Raw genomic sequence first — 19,585 nt, 5'->3', positions numbered from 1 at the left:
ATATTACCAGCATAAAATCTTCATTGCTATTTTTCCAGTGTGGAAATTTATACTTTATTATTTGCAAGTATAAACATAGTGAGAGATTCTTCACCTATTCACAGATTAATCCAAGTTTGTGAATTCAATATAAACTCACTTTGTGCCCTAAAATTAACATTTATCCATATGTTAATTTACAGCTAAGTGATACAAAACCTATCATCCACAGTTGTGATCCATACAAAGGATTGAATTGATACAGTGAATTAATTCATTACAGAATCACTAAGCCAGTAAGATGGATCCAGTGGATTTACCACAGGTGGTTTATGAACTGTCACAGAAGGTGGACCAATTAGGTCAAGCTATGAACAGTTTACAAATAGAAAATGAAACTCTAAGAAAGGTCATTAGAGATTCCATAGGACACAAAACACCATCACAAGACACTCATCCTGAGCCACAAATATCCAGTCCTGATTTATTCTCTGGGGACAGAAGAACTTATCGTCAGTTCAAAAATGCCTGTTTGCTCACTTTCACACTCAAACCAAAGACTTATCCCACCGACCATTTAAAGGTTTTGACTATGATCTCCTATCTGCGAGGAGAACCCAGGATATGGGCGGACTCATACTATGAATCTAACAGCCCCATTCTATTCTCTCTCCCAGACTTTCTTCAGGCCATGGATGAGCTATACCTTGATACAAATTCACAGATTACAGCAGAAACAAAGATGAGAGCCCTCAAACAGGGTACGAAACCAGTTGAACAGTATATTACTGAGTTCAAACAGTATTCAACGGACTCTCAATGGAACAGGGTAGCCTTGAAAAATCAATTCCGACTGGGACTCTCTGATAGTGTTAAAGATGAGCTTGCCAGAGTGGAGCTACCTGACACATTGGAAGCATTGATGAGATTATCTATGCAAATAGACAGGCGCCTAAGGGAGAGGAAGTCTGAACGCCATGGTCCAGAACCTACTTATCGTAAGACCCCCACTTCCGCAGTACCCGTAGGCAGTGGTGGGACATCTCAGGAACCAATGGAGATAGGGCTCTTGAGGGGTCCTCTGTCTACTGAGGAAAAGCAAAGAAGAAAAACTCTCTCGTTGTGTCTTTATTGTGCTAGTCCAGCACATTCAGTCAAGGACTGCCCCATTCTTCTGAAAAACAAGAAAAGTAAGTGTCTGCTAACCAATTGTACTACCTCACAGCAGAACAAACCTAATTATTGTTTCATCTCTCTCTCTTTGCAATGGGACCGTAGACGCCTATCTTCTGAGGCCATTCTCGACACTGGGGCACATGGGAATTATATAGACATAGAGGTTGTTAAGGCAAATAAAATACCACTTGAAAAAAAAAGCTCTCCTGTCTCCATTCGTGTTGTGGATGGTACATACATAGCTAGCGGTCCGATAACACACCACACGGTTCCTTTAATGGTTACCACTCAAAACTGCCATTTCGAATACATGTCATTTGATGTTTTACCTTCTCCTCTTTTTCCAATCGTTCTAGGTATTCAGTGGATACGCCTCCATGAACCCTCCATAGATTGGAAAACCCTAAAAGTCACTTTGAACTCCTCTCATTGTAAAACAAATTGTTACCATTCAACACATACCATCCACATAACTGAACAAACTACAGATATACCTGAAGTATATTCACAATATACCGAAGTATTTAGTAAGAGGGAGGCAGAAACACTACCTCCACACCGTAGCTATGACTGCCCTATAGATCTGAAACCTGGTTCAGTAATACCACATGGTCATCTCTACCCTCTAAGCCAACCTGAATTAGCACATTTAAAAGGCTATTTAGACGAAAACTTAAAAAAAGGGTTCATCAGGCCGTCCGTGTCTCCTGCGGCAGCTGGTATGTTCTTTGTTAGAAACAAAGATAAATCACTACGTCCGATCATTGATTATAGAGAGCTCAATAAAGTTACCGTTAAAAACAGGTATCCACTCCCCTTAATTCCTGAACTTATTGAGCGACTCCATCAAGCTAAGATATTCACCAAATTGGACCTCAGGGGGGCCTACAACCTCATTCGCATAAGAGAGGGAGATGAATGGTTAACTGCGTTTAGAACGAGATATGGCCTATACGAATACCTGGTTATGCCATTTGGATTATGTAATGCTCCTGCAACTTTTCAGCATTACATCAATGATGTTTTCAGGGATCTCCTTGACATATGTGTAGTGGTCTATCTGGATGACATTCTCATTTATTCCCAGAATTTACAAGACCATATCAAACACGTCAGCTGGGTTCTATCCAGACTTCAAATACATCGATTATATGCCAAGGCCGAAAAATGTATATTCCATGCTGAAAAGATCTCCTTCTTGGGATACAATATCTCATCCGAGGGCATTCAAATGCAACAAGACAAAGTAGAAGCGGTAAAGAGCTGGCCTACCCCACAAAGCCGCAAGGATCTACAGCGGTTTTTAGGGTTTAGTAATTACTACCGAAAATTCATTAAAGGGTATTCTGGTATAGCTAAACCATTGACCTCGCTTACTGGTTGCACTTCCAGATTTCTTTGGAATGAAAAGGCAGCAGAAGCATTTGAATATCTGAAATCCTCTTTTACATCAGCACCCATTTTACATCACCCCAATCCTGATCTCCAATACTTCCTCGAAGTAGACTCATCTGATTATGCTTTGGGAGCAGTTCTTTCTCAGAGAAAAAGCCTAATGCATCCATTACATCCGATAGCCTTCTTTTCCAAGATGATGTCCCCCGCCGAAAGAAACTACCCCATAGGCGAAAAGGAACTTCTCTCCATCAAAAGAGCTTTCGAGACTTGGAGACATCTACTAGAAGGAACTCAACTACCAATAATAGTGTATACAGACCATAGAAATTTGGAATATTTACAAAGGAATAAGACTCTTTCCTCAAGACAAGTGAGGTGGAGTCTCTATTTCAGTAGATTCCTATTTCAGATAGTATATAGGCCAGCCTCTCGTAATGGTAAGGCAGATGCTTTATCCCGTAGAGACCCTAAACCCGATTGTAGCGAAACCCCTTCGGCTATAATTCCACACGACTCATACATTGGAAGCATTACCACCACAGCTTCCAAGTTTAAAAAAGCCTTGCAAACTGAACAGGAACTTCCACCTGATCTACGTATAGGATCGGATGGTCTCTACTACAAACAAAATAAGTTGTATGTTCCGACTACTTTAAGACAATACATCATTAGAGAACATCATGATACTCCTCTCTCTGGACACCCTGGGATCCAGAGAACTCAAGAGCTAATAAGTAGGGCTTACTGGTGGCCAGGAATGGCTCCGGAGATTCGCCTCTATGTACAGGCTTGTACTAGATGTATTACATCAAAATCCGAAAAAAGACCCCCATATGGATTACTCATGCCAATACCAGTCCCTGGAAGACCTTGGACTCACTTAGGCCTAGACTTCATTGTTGAATTACCTACTTCCGCCGGAATGAATACAGTCTTGGTTATAATTGACCTCCTCACTAAAATGGCTCATTTTGTACCCCACCACAAACTCCCAACCTCAGCCGAAACAGCTCAGTTATTCATTGATAATGTAGTAAAGTACCATGGAATTCCAGAGATTCTCACCACCGATAGAGGCACGCAGTTCACCTCTCGTTTTTGGAGAAACTTATGCCAGAAACTCCAAATCGACCATCGTTATAGTACTGCTTACCACCCCCAGACTAATGGCCAAACTGAACGATTAAACCAGTGGCTTGAACAGTACTTGAGGTGTTACTGTGCCTACCATCAGGGGGATTGGCATAAATACCTCTCTCTAGCTGAATTTGCTTACAACAACTCCCTTAACTCCTCTAGTAAAATGACACCTTTCTACGCAAATTACGCATTTCACCCAAAGATGGTCTTAACAACAACGGAATCCTGTTGTAACCCAAACGTTGAAGATTTAGCTGACCATTTACACGAGAATTGGAAGTTACTCCAAGAAAACCTCCAGACAGCTCAAGCTGTACAAAAGAAGTACTACGACCTCAGACGAAGACCTTCTCCACAATATTCCATAGGAGATTGGGCCTGGCTTTCCACGAAAAATCTAAAACTACAACTTCCCAGTAAGAAGTTAGCTACTCTGTTTGTTGGACCCTTCCAGATTATTAAAGTCGTCAATCAAAATGCTATAACCCTTCGCTTACCCTCATCTTTAAGTATACATCCCACTTTTCATGTATCCTCACTAAAACCAGCAGCTATTAACAGCACCCAAGTATTACCTCCAAAAACACAAATTCTAGAGGATAATATTTATGAAGTAGGAAACATACTAGACTCACGCATCAACAGGGGTCAACTTCAGTACCTGGTTAGGTGGAAAGGATATTCCTCTGACGAGGACACATGGGAACCCGTTAACCATGTCAATGCCCCAAGACTTATCTCTCAGTTCCATCGACGGAATCCCGAAAGACCACGCATGCAAGCCGTGGGACGGCATGCCTGAAGGGGGCATTCTGTCAGGAATTCTGTTCCACCTTTACAGAAAGGCTGTAATCTCTCTATACCACCTTTACAAACTCAGGCCAACCCCTTACCCTATTTAAAGTTACTCTTGAGGCCAGCCAGGTGCTTAGTGATTAAGAAATCAACCTAACTGAGCTCCCTGCACATGATTTGTGCTCCAGCTATTTCAAACCTTAGAAAGTTTATTCCTAAATCTTTAACCTGAATTTCTACAAGGAAACTGGATTGCTTTCTGCCTAGGCAGAACTTGCTACTTCTGCTCCGCTACTGCTGAAGTTTATCAAGTGATTTATTGACACTACAACAGCGTGACCTGCTTGTCACAATTTGCAAGATTGATACTGTTACAATTCCCGGTAAGCTGTTTACCTCTAATTCAACTGCCAGTCTGCATTGCAAGTTTCAGCAGACACGGAGCTGCTCACAGCAAGACATTCCTAAGCAGTGACATCACAACTATTCCAGACGGCTCAGCTTACAAGCAGATTTCATATCAGCTGTTCTACCATTCTGTCTCAGCCTGTCTCACTGATTCACACACTCTGCTGCTACAGAACATTTTCCTGCTAATCTCTATATGCAGGTAGTGTGGTCTCAGTGGTTTCCTAAACATTTTGGCTGTACTTAGAATTATATTACCAGCATAAAATCTTCATTGCTATTTTTCCAGTGTGGAAATTTATACTTTATTATTTGCAAGTATAAACATAGTGAGAGATTCTTCACCTATTCACAGATTAATCCAAGTTTGTGAATTCAATATAAACTCACTTTGTGCCCTAAAATTAACATTTATCCATATGTTAATTTACAGCTAAGTGATACAAAACCTATCATCCACAGTTGTGATCCATACAAAGGATTGAATTGATACAGTGAATTAATTCATTACAGAATCGCACATGTCTAGTTTGTATTTATTTTAACTAGGTAGACTAGTTAGTTAAAGTGAAGGTAAACTTCGCACGATGCTATTAGTGGCAATGCAAATACTTGTAAAATGAGAGGTACTTTCATTCATCAATTTTATTATTTACATATATTTACCTAGTTATAAGCCGTTTTATTTCCCTTTCTAATCTTTTTTTTTTTCTTGTCCTGTCACGTTCTTTAAATTGCCAATAGTCAGTCTGGCCGTTAGGCGGCCGTCATTTGACGTCACACTATCGCTGGACGTTCTGTGCATGCGTTGGCATTATTTCTAAAAAAATTTCGGTCACGCATATGCAAATCGATTGTATGGGGAATGGTGCGCATGCGCAATTGTTCCGGCAATCGGGAATGCGCATTTGAAGTACGTACAGAGCGGGTGGGACCGCTCTGTATGTAATATAGGCAATAATCCGGAAATACATGGAGGGCGGAGCTAGGAATGGCCGGGACTGTAAATATAAAGTGTATTGATAACAATAATATATATACAAATTTTAAAAAAAAAGTAGCGATCATACTATATATTAGATGAGGAATAGAATACAGGCTGCAAAAAAACAAAAAACTTTACCTTCACTTTAAGTTATTAACTATTTACTAGCTACCTAGCTAAAATAAATACAAATCTACCTGTAAAATAAAACCTAACCTGAGTTACACTAACATTACACTACAATTGAAAAAATTACATTAATTAAATACAATTAATTAAATTACAAAAAACAAACAAACACTAATTTACACAAAATAAAAAATAAATGATCAAATATTTAAACTAATTACACCTAATCTAATAGCCCTATCAAAATAAAAAAGCCCCCCCAAAATAAAAAAAAACCCTAGCCTAAACTAAACTGCCAATGGCCCTTAAAAGGGCCTTTTGCAGGGCATTGCCCAAAAGAAATCAGCTCTTTTACCTGTAGAAAAAAATACAAACAACCCCCGAACAGTAAAACCCACCACCCACACAACTAAACCCCCTAAATAAAATCCTATTTAAAAAACCTAAGCTCCCCTTTGCCCTGAAAAGGGCATTTGGATGGGCATTGCCCTTAAATGGGAATTTAGCTCTTTTTCAGCCCAAACCCTAAGCTAAAAATGAAACCCACCCAATAAACCCTTAAAAAAAACTAACATTAACCTCCGAAGATCCACTTACAGTTTTTGAAGACCGGACATCCATCCTCAACGAAGCCAGGAGAAGTCTTCATCCAAGCGGCAAGAATTCCTCAATGAACCCGGGAGAAGTTTTCATCAAAGCAGCAAGAAGTGGTCCTCCAGACAGACAGAAGTCTTCATCCAGATGGCATCTTCTATCTTTATTCTTCCGACGTGGAGAGGCTCCATCTTTAAGACATCCGCCGCAGAGCATCCTCTTCTTTCGACGGGCTACTGAAGAATGAAGGTTCCTTTAAGGGACGTCATCCAAGATTGCATCCCTTGAATTCCGATTGGCTGATAGAATTCTAGGGTTTTTTTTTATTTTGGGGGGCTTTTTAATTTTGATAGGGCTATTAGATTAGGTGTAATTAGTTTAAATATGTGATAATTTATTTTTTATTTTGTGTAATTTAGTGTTTATTTTTTTTTGTAATTTAGTTAATTGTATTTAATTATTGTAATTGATTTAATTGCAGTGTAAGGTTAGGTTTTATTTTACAGGTATATTTGTATTTATTTTAGCTAGGTAGCTAGTCAATAGTTAATAACTATGTACTAACCAGTCTACCTAGTTAAAATAAATACAAACTTGCCTGTGAAATAAAAATAAAACCTAAGATAGATACAATGTAACTATTAGTTATATTGTAGCTAGCTTAGGGTTCATTTTATAGGTAAGTATTTAGTTTTAAATAGGAATTATTTAGGTATTCATTGTAATTTTTATTTAGATTTATTTTAATTATATTAAAGTTAGTGGGTTTTAGGGTTAGACTTAGGGTTAGGTTTAGGGGTGGCGATTTTTGAGGCAGCAGATTAGGGGTTAATAACAGTAATGTAGGTTGCAGTGATGTTAGGGACAGCAGATTAGGGGTTAATAATATTTAACTAGTGTTTCCAAAGCAGGAGTACGACGGTTCTGAGCAGCAGATTAGAGGTTAATAATGTAATTTTAGTGTTTGCGATGCGGGAGGGCCTCGGTTTAGGGGTTTACAGGTAATTTATAGGTGTTAGTATACTTTTTAGCACTTTAGTTATGAGTTTTATGTTACGGATTTGTAACATAAAAACCATAACTACTGACTTTCAGTGTACGGTATGGATCTTGTAGTTATGGGCTGTACCGCTCACTGTTTGGCCAGACAGGCAAACTCGTAATACTGGCGCTATGGAAGTCCCATTGAAAAAGGACTTTTGGAAAGCTGCGGTAGTTACGTTGCATGACAGCCAAAAAAGTGTGCGGTACAGCTATACCTACAAGACTTGTAATAGCAGCAGTAGTGAAAAAGCAGCGTTATGAGGCTTTTTCACCCATAACGCAAAACTCGTAATCTAGCTGTTTGGAATTAAAAGGCACTTTGCAACACTCAATCTTAGGGCTCCATGTACTAAGCTGTCAGCAACGTGTTCATCAGCTTTCCCGTGGTAATATCCGTTTGCATATAAAAAATTGTTTGTACTAAGCAGTCAAATCTGTAAAAAAATAAATTTACAAGTAGCAAAAAACGTGTCCACAACTCTCCTATCTGACCTTTTTTTGTAACATAAAACTCCTCGCTCGACAAATCTTGCCATTAACAATAGTTGCTAAACATTTTTCCGCCGATTACTTTTTCGACGTCAACCCCGTGAACTATCCCTCGCCAGCATTTAGTCAATCAGCCTTTTTACATCACCTAACAAAAGTTATCGATGCACTGATGCATAAATTACCTTGTTAGCGTTATCTACCATCTACCCCAGAAGAGTGTAAATCCATCGTTACAATTCTATAGGATGGCAGATATTCTAAACATCCTAGGGGCAATTGACTGTACCCATATTGGAGTAAGACTGCCACATTTATGCTAGGAGATTTATAGGAACCAAAAGTCTTGCCATTCTCTGAATGTACAGATGGTGTGTGACCCCCAATATCAGAATCATCAGTGTATGATAAAATTATCCAGGCTCCTGTCATGACTCCTACATCCTAAGGCAGACTGGACTGTATTGAAAGTTCGAGAATGGAGAGATGACCGAAGGATGGTTGTTAAGTTTTGCGTTAGAGGCTGTGCGGTGCTAACGAGCAGTTTTTACTCACCGCTCACTTACCTACAGCGCTGGTATTGCAAGTTTTCTGAAACCCGTCGTTAAAAGACAAGAAGTGGGTGTTGAGCAAAATTTTGCTTATTACTGCACTTTAATACCAGCGCTGCTTAAGTCAGCGGTGAGCTGGTGTAACGTGCTCGTGCACAATTTCCCCATAGGAATCAACGGGGAGAGCCGGCTGAAAAAAAGTCTAACACCTGCAAAAAAAGCAGCGTAAAACTCCTTAACGCAGCCCCATTGATTCCTATGGGGAAATACATTTTTTTTTTTTTTTATAATCGAAGTTTTTTATTGAGGTAATATCAAATATACAAAACATCAAACAGTATACATTCAGCGACTTGCTATAATACATAGCACATATGTTATTAATAAAACATTGGCTGCAAATACGAAATACAACTTTTACATTCTGAGTTTACCTCTTTTCTATTTCGTTTCCTATGTCATAACACAAAAAGAGTCTTTCAGTAATTCAAGCATCCTGGATAACTTATACATCCGATAGAGTGATAGACTAAACATAATATGAAGGTGTATTTATTATCTAAAACTATACATAATATAGGAAAACATAATATGTTGCTCTTATTTGATAGATACGGTAGGTAAACAGGTTATGAAATATGTAATAAACCGTCATCAGATTCTAGATAAATAAGGAAAAGGTATAGGAGCAACTTATGACAATATAATAACGACAGCGGATAAATACCGCTTATTTGTTCACAAAGAATAGGGGTGAACAATAGCCAAGTAGCTGAACTTTATATAAACAGTTTAAATAATAATTGTTATCTACTTCTTGGTATGTGATGGGGGGGGCGGAGCCATGTGGGATACCTGGATAGTGGCATGTTGCAGGCAAGACCATTAATATACTAGTTTCTGGTCATAGGTTTTCAGGTTATAGGTGAGAAAAGGAGAGGTATAGACTAAAGGTGACAAATATATGTATACATTGTCACCCTGTAGGAGTATGGCTATAATAATATGATTATTATTGGTTATAGATTTACCTGAGTCTATAGAGAATTAGTTTTAATATCTAATTTAACTCTTAATTGTGCTTCACCCCTCTTTGTTGGAAAGAGGTAATACCAAATCCGCTGGTCCGGCCGCAACCAGCAGAACAGGCTTAGGTGACTATATAAAGCAGTGAGGGCTTTGTTACACACAATACCCACTACTTGTAGCAGGGGAAGTACGAAGCTATTTCCTTTGTGAGGGTTCAGGGGGACCCATGGGCAACTGAAATCTAAAGTTGTCCCAGTGAACAGTACAATATATCCCCATCTTTTACAACGCATAATGTTCAGAGGGCCTAAGATACTAATCTCCTACAAGGCCCAAAGTGTATAAGTTCTAAAATATCTAAACAAAGTAGGGGTGACAGATATTTCTAACTTTAGGCTAAGGATGTCAAAATAGGGCTGCAAATGATAATGGAGTCTAGATGTAACGAGCCAGGGTCCCTCTTTCGAGTGATTGGGGCTTCTAAACATGAGAACTTTGTGTCTAGAAGGACTTGAGAGCTAGTAATTCCACGTGAGGACTTAAATGCAGAGGTTTATATGCAGATGCAGGCTGATTAGTATAATACACATCTAAGAGCTCCAATCACATATAGTAGCCAGGACCCTCTAAGAGATTAGAGGGATAGTATAACATACTCCACAAGGTGTAACCTAAGGCCACTTAAACTTTAAAGTTGTGAGTTATAACTGTTTATGTCACATCCCCAAAATATTAGCGTATAGTCAAGGTTAGTATACGGGCATCAAGGTGTCTAGGGGATATGAAAGGGAAGTATTAAGGTAAGCACAAAAGCTATGTCAGAAGCTCTGTATAGCAAAAATATGCTACTCACTTCTATCCATGCTAGGAGGGATTTAGGCTACGGCTACCTGTCAAATGGCCAAGGGGAGCGTTCATAAGGTAGAGGCATGAGTACCAGGACTAAGCCCTTTGTTCTCAACTGGAATAGAAGTCCATATCTGAGTGAGAATTAACGCCAATCCAGTCAGAACAAATAAACACACACTTATACACCTGCACTCAGACACATATACACATATAGACACACATGTAAAGTAATAGCTATCACTTAGGCTGCTATCTCTAAAACATATATAGATACATAGCATAGCCTGTCACCAATGATTATAGAGATAAAATAAGAAAACACACACATATCAACATAGGTGCATTAAACTATGCAGTAATAGTTCCATACAAGAGTACAAAATGCTCAGGGATTTAACTTTGCAGATATGGGTATATCAGTGAAAAGAACTATATGCATAGATCTTATATGGGGAATTTAAAATTTAAGAAATATGAGAGAGAAAAAAAACAAAAAAAAAAAAAACAAGATGTGACCATATAAACTTAAAAGTGATGATATAACCTGCATATTAGAGATTGCATTTATGCACATAAAATGAAATAATTTACCATCCTGTATATAAATCCTCTAGGGATGGCATGCAATTGATAGAGATGAGTATACAGTAATTTACAGTGACAAAGTGAACTTAATATATACTGTTCATGAACCTTTAGCAAACCTGAACTTTAGTAACAAGTCTCTCTGAAAGTAAGAAGACAAAGCTAGTTATATGAGGGGGAGTGTAACCCAGCTTTCAGTTCCAGCATAGCAACTGAGGCACAGATAAAGGATATTGTATATATCATATGTTAAACGGTAATAGAAGATAACCCTAATAAAACACAAAACCTGTCTAGATTATTGTAGAGCTGGCTTGACAAACGTTCCACAACATGAGATACAAACAATAATAAGTGTGGCTTCATTATCCTTTAGTTCCAATATGCCACCGTGTGTGTAACAGTCATCCCAACAAACAAACATTATAACTGTGGTGGCCAAAAAGAGGGTGGGTAGTAATGTTATAAAAGTCATGGACTAAGCGTTTGTCTTAGTGAACTAAGCCGTCTGATATATGCGGACCTGCTTGCTTCTCTGTCTCAGCCAACTCCCGATCTCCTCCGGTCTATACATTCCAGACTCTCATCTGCCCACTTCTGTTGCAATGCGGCAGCCCGCTGTAGATCTGTTGTGGCCAAAAATAATGAAGGGCTCTGGGCTTCCTTCTCCACCCTCGGAAGCTGTGGGTCAAATGAGATGCCTTTCAGGAGGGTCAGAATATTGTAGCCGACAGCATTTCTAGTTATTTTGCACCAATACACAGGTATTAGCTCCCTTCTAGAAACATATAATGCCTGATTTACACTTTTACAGGCTGCGGTAGGTGATATCTTGCCAAAGATGTATAGGGTGCTATCTGTAGTGCTGTCAGGCTCACCCGGTTTGATGCATTGCGACACGGCTCTCAAAGCAAAGAGTGGCATCGTTGCGGGAAGATAGGAGACATTACTGAAATCCGGTGAGAGCGGCTCTGCCACAGCGTGTATGCTACCAGTTCCACCTAAGTGCACAGTATCAAAAGATCCATCTAAGCCGGGGATCAAGTTCTCTAATAATAGGTGAGAGCCACCTGCTTGCAGCGGGACCGCAGCCAGTCTTGATGTTCCGATCCCAGCCCTCGGCTCCTTTCCGAGTGAGATTGGGTTCTTCTCACCTGCCAGGCTCACATCTACTCTTGAATGTGACTCCCGTGCAGAAGATTCTATGCATGTTCGTGGCAGTCCCAGCCCAGCACCTTGCCCTCTGTTGTTCATCTGTGTGGCCTCATCACTCCTGCCGTGATCGACAGGAGCCGCCATTTTAGTTGCAGAATTAGTGACTACGCCACGCTGCTCTTTAAGTACGAATACCAGACTCTGGAAGTTGGCGTCCAGTTGCTGGGTCGGTTTCTGCAGCGACTCTCTAACCAGCTCAGTGGAGTCCGCCATGTCTAGAAATGTAGCCTAGGATCCAATATAGTATGCGTTAAAGCTCCGTATCCCTGCTGCCACATGGAGCTGTCCTGCAGATTTTCACTGTGCAGGAGTCAGAGTAGATACTCAAAACGTATTAAATATAGTTGTATGGAATAAATTTAGGGGGCGTGAGAGAGTAGGTAATATTGCTAATTTGCTTTGAATGGTGCCACCCTTATAGTAAATATAAAATATATAGTCAAGATAGAAAAAATACCAGGGTATATGAGATTACCCTAGAACAGCAAGGGAATAAAAGGCACACATAAAAGACTTTCAAAAATTTATTAATAATAAGTTCCCAAAAACACATTTAAGTATATAGCGATATCTTATCTGTCAATTTCAGTCACCACTACAGACAGCAAAATCTAAAACATTTAAAGTGCACTGAGACCTAATTCTTTCCCTATACTATAGATCACAAAAAGACATCATAAACAGTAAGGGGTTAACCAAGAAACATGTTTATAGCGAATTGTACAAAAATCTAATGTTTATAGGACATTTATGATAAGTAGGCAAAATACATGTGATACATATGGCTGCAATCCAAACAGAGGTGAACTATATTTTGTATCAAAAAGCGCTTTTTTTACTCTTTGTATGTACCAGGGAATCTCCTCTTAAGGCAAATAAATGTGCCGCAATTAGTATTGCTGGATAAAGAGTCTCTAGCAAGTGTAGCAATTCAGTTGAAAAACACAGCATATACGGCATATACTTAGCTTAAGTCCTCCTGTTTTTGTTGTTTCCACTTGTCTTCAGCTTGCAAGCACCTGTGATGATTACTTGGCGTGTGACGTCAGCAATAGTGGGAGTGGTATAGCGTCACCAGGGACTGTGAGTGGCTGTAGACAGGAGGATCCAGTTGAATCGAATTTGCATCGTATATTCACCTATCGTATAGGCACAACTTCCATTGCACTCCAATAGCACACTCCTCAAACCACTTACTCCACTGTCGGAGTCACACCAGAAGAATTCGTAGCTCACATGAAATGTACAGCTGCATGTATAGAGCCAAAATGTCTCTGAAGAAACATGAGATTCAGGGAAAAGGTCTAGACAGGTGCACTAGAAATCCTGGCCCACGGTACATTCAGCAGGTACCTGGGTTCTCATAAACACATAGTGCCAACGCACGTTTCTCCCCCACCTCCAGTATGTGTTACAGGGGATCATCAGGGCATGTGGAGTCCTCAGTGGACATCTTCTTTTATGCAGATACCTAATTGCTTACAGGTTTTTTTTCCCAAGTATCCTTGCAACACCTTAAAGCTGTATCACTTTTAACCCTGTATACAAAAAAGCCTCTCAAAACTCAAAATTGTGTTAGAAAGAAATAACTAAATAAATTTTGGTTCAACCTAATTCCTGGTTACCCCCAATACTTTCAAATACACAATAGAAGAGAGATAGAAATTACCCTCTATCCTGGCGCACACTTCAAACAGATGTTTATTATATTAAAAAATGAAAATTTACAAAAAGTGGACAAATTCAAGCTTATCGTTTAAACCTTTTGGGAATCTAGTTCCCAGTCTGTAGATCCATTTGGCCTCTTTTTGCAGGAGGACCCTATCATTATTGCCACCACGTCCATTTGTGATGCCTTTATCTATTATGATAAACTTCAATGAATCTATATTTTTATTATGTACATTACAAAAATGCCTGGCAACATTAGTTTCTCTGGAGTGAAGAATATCGTCCCTGTGCTCCTGTACTCGGTCCTTTACCAATCTTTTCGTTTTTCCAACGTAAAACACCGGACAGGAGCACCGCAGAAGATATATCACCCCTTCCGATTTGCAGTTAAAAAAGAATCTTATGTCAAAAATCTTTCCATCCTGGACAGAGAATTGTTTAGTGCTATCCATGTGGGCACAGTATACACAGTGCCCACATGGAAAGCTACCCTTAATACCTCTGTCCTTTCTCAGCCAATCAGAGGCCGAGGGGCCCCTTGAAAATTGGCTCTTCACCAATTTGTCCTTTAAACTCTGTGCTTTTCTAGCTGTCAGCAATGGGGTATCCCCCATCACACTGTTCACTTTTTCATCAAGGGATAAGATGTGCCAATTTTTCTTGAAAACTGACCTTAGACTTTCCCATTGATTATTAAAATTAGAGATAAATCTAATTTTGCTATTTTCATTTTTAGAATTATTACGATACAGTAAGTCATCCCTAGACATATTTCTGGCTTTCCAGAGAGATTTCTTGAGGCACTTATTGGAATAACCTCTTTTTAGGAATCTCTCTTTCATTAAGGCTGCATGAATGTCAAACTTGGAAAGAGAGGAGCAGTTTCTCCTCAGACGGAGGAATTGGCCATACGGAATCCCTTTTTTAAGGTGGTTCGGATGGCTACTACCTGCATGTAATATATTGTTAGTTGCGTTCTTTTTCCTGTAGTTTTCCGTCACTATTCTTACTCCCTCTTTTTTCAAAGTCACATCTAGAAAGTTGAGTTCTACTGTATTGGTTTCTGACGTCAGGGTGATGTTCTTGTCGTTGTGGTTAAGGGCAGCAACGAATTCATTGAATTCTTCTGCCGTCCCATCCCACAAGACAAGAACATCATCCACATATCTAATCCATAGTAGCACTTTGTCCTCAAAGATCCTTGAATAGTACTCAAAGATCTCTGATTCCCAAAGGCCCAGATGTAGACATGCATATGTGGGGGCACACACTGCCCCCATCGCTGTCCCGCACAGTTGGCGAAAGATCTGTCCGTCAAATGAAAAAATATTGTTTTTCAAGACAAACTCTAACAGGGAATAGACAAATTCAGTGTGTTCAGCATATGTAGGTCCTCTAGTTTCTAAGAACCTCCTTATTGCGGCTAAGCCTATTTTATGTGGTATGGAGGAGTAAAGACCCTCTACATCAAGAGATGCCAGAATGGTCTTTTCATTTACTACTACTCCATCCAACTTTCTCAAAAGGTCGGCTGTATCTTTAACATATGATGTTAAGGTTAGCAAAAAGGGTCGTAGATATTTATCAACATACTCCCCAATTTTTTCCGTGGCACTCCCTATTCCCGAGACTATAGGCCTTCCCGGGGGGCACTGCATATTTTTATGTAGCTTTGGCAATACATAAAAAACAGGCATAACTGGGTGCTCAGGATATAGGAATTTGAACTCATTTTGGGTAATTACCCCTTTGCTTCTTGCATCGTTCAAAAGTTTAAAAAGGGAATTTTGGATATGGACCAAAGGGTTGCCACCAATTTTCTCATATTGCTTTTTGTTATTCAGCTGCCGTTTAACTTCATTCACATATAAATGCTCATCAAGTAAAACCAAATTACCGCCCTTATCGGCAGGCTTCATCACCAAACCTTTGGCCATACTTAATTCTTTTAGTGCTATTCTTTCCCTTGGTTTTAGGTTGTCAAAAGTTTGTTGGCTCGATATATCTTCTATATCTCTCTCCATTTGTTTTACAAATAGATTAACCGCTGGAACCAGGGAAAGTGAAGGCATATATGTTGATTTAGGTTTAAAGGCATACTTTCTATCCACCAAAGATTCTCTCTGTGTGTCATCATCAAAAACAGCTTGGTTTTCAGCAAGAAGTAACTCTAAATCATTAAGGGCCACTTGATCAGTTGCATCTAACATGTAGTTGTTATCTGATTTAGATTTCATAATGACAGACAGGACAATCTTTCTTGCAAAAAGATGTAGGTCTTTTATGACCTCAAATTTGTCAATTGGTGTATTGGGGCAAAAGGACATACCTTTTTTAAGGAGTTCGATATGAGCTAGGTTTAGAGGAAAAGAGGAAAGGTTTACTATCTGTAATTCCTCATCCATTGGGGTTCTTAAAAGCCCCTGCGTAATCCCCTCCCTCTGTACCTCCCCCTGCTCTGTGGAGCCTGATCCCCTCTCCCTCTCTTTTCTCTGGTAGGATATCTCTTCTCCTTCCCGTGCCCCCCATAAGGGTCTCTTCCTTTTTCCCCTTCTGTTTTTCCTCCTCCTTCTGTTTGTGTATTTACTGGGGAGTTTTTTGAGGGTCCTGATTCTGAGTCTGACATATCAGTCCCGGAGTCATAAATCCCTTTCTGAGATTTATATGTGTAAACCCTACCATTTTTATAATCATCCTGATCTCTCCTTAGTTTCCTACATTTTCTTGATTTAATATCAGTTTTCAACTTAGAGATATTCGAGCTTGTTTCTCCATTCAATTTCTCAAATTTAGGGTCACATTCGAAAGAGTTAACCTTGATCATTGCTGTTTCTGCTTCCCCCTTTACTTTCTCTAACCTTTTATTATTTCTTTTGATCATCATTTCCATTAGATCAAGGGAGGTTGAGGAGAGTTTCTCATTCCATTCTTCTATGAAAGAGTCTCCCTCCTCATCCTCCCTTGTGTTGGCACCTGGATCAAGTGACAATCTTAATCCCCTAGGGATTATTTTCTTTTCAATATAATTTGCCAGACTAGCATTTTCTGCCTTAATTTTCAATTGTCTACTCAAAAGGTATCTATATTTTCTGAAAGCACTGAAAATTGTTACCACTTCTTCATCATTCTCATCATTCCCCCCACTAATATCATTAGCCAGAGAATCTTTAAGTTCTGCCTCCCATAAATCATCTGAGAGAGTGTACACCATGGTTGTGGTAGCTGAACAAAGACAGACAAAATAATGGGAGAATATAGGAGTTTTAAAACTAAGAACTCCTTAAGCAATCTACTCCATTCTCACCAGAAAAGGACAATTGAATCCTCAAATTATTATCCTCAAAAAAGTAAAGACTAAATTTAGGGGGCGTGAGAGAGTAGGTAATATTGCTAATTTGCTTTGAATGGTGCCACCCTTATAGTAAATATAAAATATATAGTCAAGATAGAAAAAATACCAGGGTATATGAGATTACCCTAGAACAGCAAGGGAATAAAAGGCACACATAAAAGACTTTCAAAAATTTATTAATAATAAGTTCCCAAAAACACATTTAAGTATATAGCGATATCTTATCTGTCAATTTCAGTCACCACTACAGACAGCAAAATCTAAAACATTTAAAGTGCACTGAGACCTAATTCTTTCCCTATACTATAGATCACAAAAAGACATCATAAACAGTAAGGGGTTAACCAAGAAACTTATGTTTATAGCGAATTGTACAAAAATCTAATGTTTATAGGACATTTATGATAAGTAGGCAAAATACATGTGATACATATGGCTGCAATCCAAACAGAGGTGAACTATATTTTGTATCAAAAAGCGCTTTTTTTACTCTTTGTATGTACCAGGGAATCTCCTCTTAAGGCAAATAAATGTGCCGCAATTAGTATTGCTGGATAAAGAGTCTCTAGCAAGTGTAGCAATTCAGTTGAAAAACACAGCATATACGGCATATACTTAGCTTAAGTCCTCCTGTTTTTGTTGTTTCCACTTGTCTTCAGCTTGCAAGCACCTGTGATGATTACTTGGCGTGTGACGTCAGCAATAGTGGGAGTGGTATAGCGTCACCAGGGACTGTGAGTGGCTGTAGACAGGAGGATCCAGTTGAATCGAATTTGCATCGTATATTCACCTATCGTATAGGCACAACTTCCATTGCACTCCAATAGCACACTCCTCAAACCACTTACTCCACTGTCGGAGTCACACCAGAAGTTTAAAGGCATACTTTCTATCCACCAAAGATTCTCTCTGTTTGTCATCATCAAAAACAGCTTGGTTTTCAGCAAGAAGTAACTCTAAATCATTAAGGGCCACTTGATCAGTTGCATCTAACATGTAGTTGTTATCTGATTTAGATTTCATAATGACAGACAGGACAATCTTTCTTGCAAAAAGATGTAGGTCTTTTATGACCTCAAATTTGTCAATTGGTGTATTGGGGCAAAAGGACATACCTTTTTTAAGGAGTTCGATATGAGCTAGGTTTAGAGGAAAAGAGGAAAGGTTTACTATCTGTAATTCCTCATCCATTGGGGTTCTTAAAAGCCCCTGCGTAATCCCCTCCCTCTGTACCTCCCCCTGCTCTGTGTAAATTTTCATTTTTTAATATAATAAACATCTGTTTGAAGTGTGCGCCAGGATAGAGGGTAATTTCTATCTCTCTTCTATTGTGTATTTGAAAGTATTGGGGGTAACCAGGAATTAGGTTGAACCAAAATTTATTTAGTTATTTCTTTCTAACACAATTTTGAGTTTTGAGAGGCTTTTTTGTATACAGGGTTAAAAGTGATACAGCTTTAAGGTGTTGCAAGGATACTTGGGAAAAAACACCTGTAAGCAATTAGGTATCTGCATAAAAGAAGATGTCCACTGAGGACTCCACATGCCCTGATGATCCCCTGTAACACATACTGGAGGTGGGGGAGAAACGTGCGTTGGCACTATGTGTTTATGAGAACCCAGGTACCTGCTGAATGTACCGTGGGCCAGGATTTCTAGTGCACCTGTCTAGACCTTTTCCCTGAATCTCATGTTTCTTCAGAGACATTTTGGCTCTATACATGCAGCTGTACATTTCAAGTGAGCTACGAATTCTTCTGGTGTGACTCCGACAGTGGAGTAAGTGGTTTGAGGAGTGTGCTATTGGAGTGCAATGGAAGTTGTGCCTATACGATAGGTGAATATACGATGCAAATTCGATTCAACTGGATCCTCCTGTCTACAGCCACTCACAGTCCCTGGTGACGCTATACCACTCCCACTATTGCTGACGTCACACGCCAAGTAATCATCACAGGTGCTTGCAAGCTGAAGACAAGTGGAAACAACAAAAACAGGAGGACTTAAGCTAAGTATATGCCGTATATGCTGTGTTTTTCAACTGAATTGCTACACTTGCTAGAGACTCTTTATCCAGCAATACTAATTGCGGCACATTTATTTGCCTTAAGAGGAGATTCCCTGGTACATACAAAGAGTAAAAAAAGCGCTTTTTGATACAAAATATAGTTCACCTCTGTTTGGATTGCAGCCATA

The sequence above is a fragment of the Bombina bombina genome, chromosome 3 (genome assembly GCF_027579735.1).
Source record: "Bombina bombina isolate aBomBom1 chromosome 3, aBomBom1.pri, whole genome shotgun sequence".
Taxonomy (NCBI): domain Eukaryota; kingdom Metazoa; phylum Chordata; class Amphibia; order Anura; family Bombinatoridae; genus Bombina; species Bombina bombina.
The sequence above is the reverse complement of the archived record's forward strand: the minus strand, read 5'-3'. Positions refer to the sequence as shown.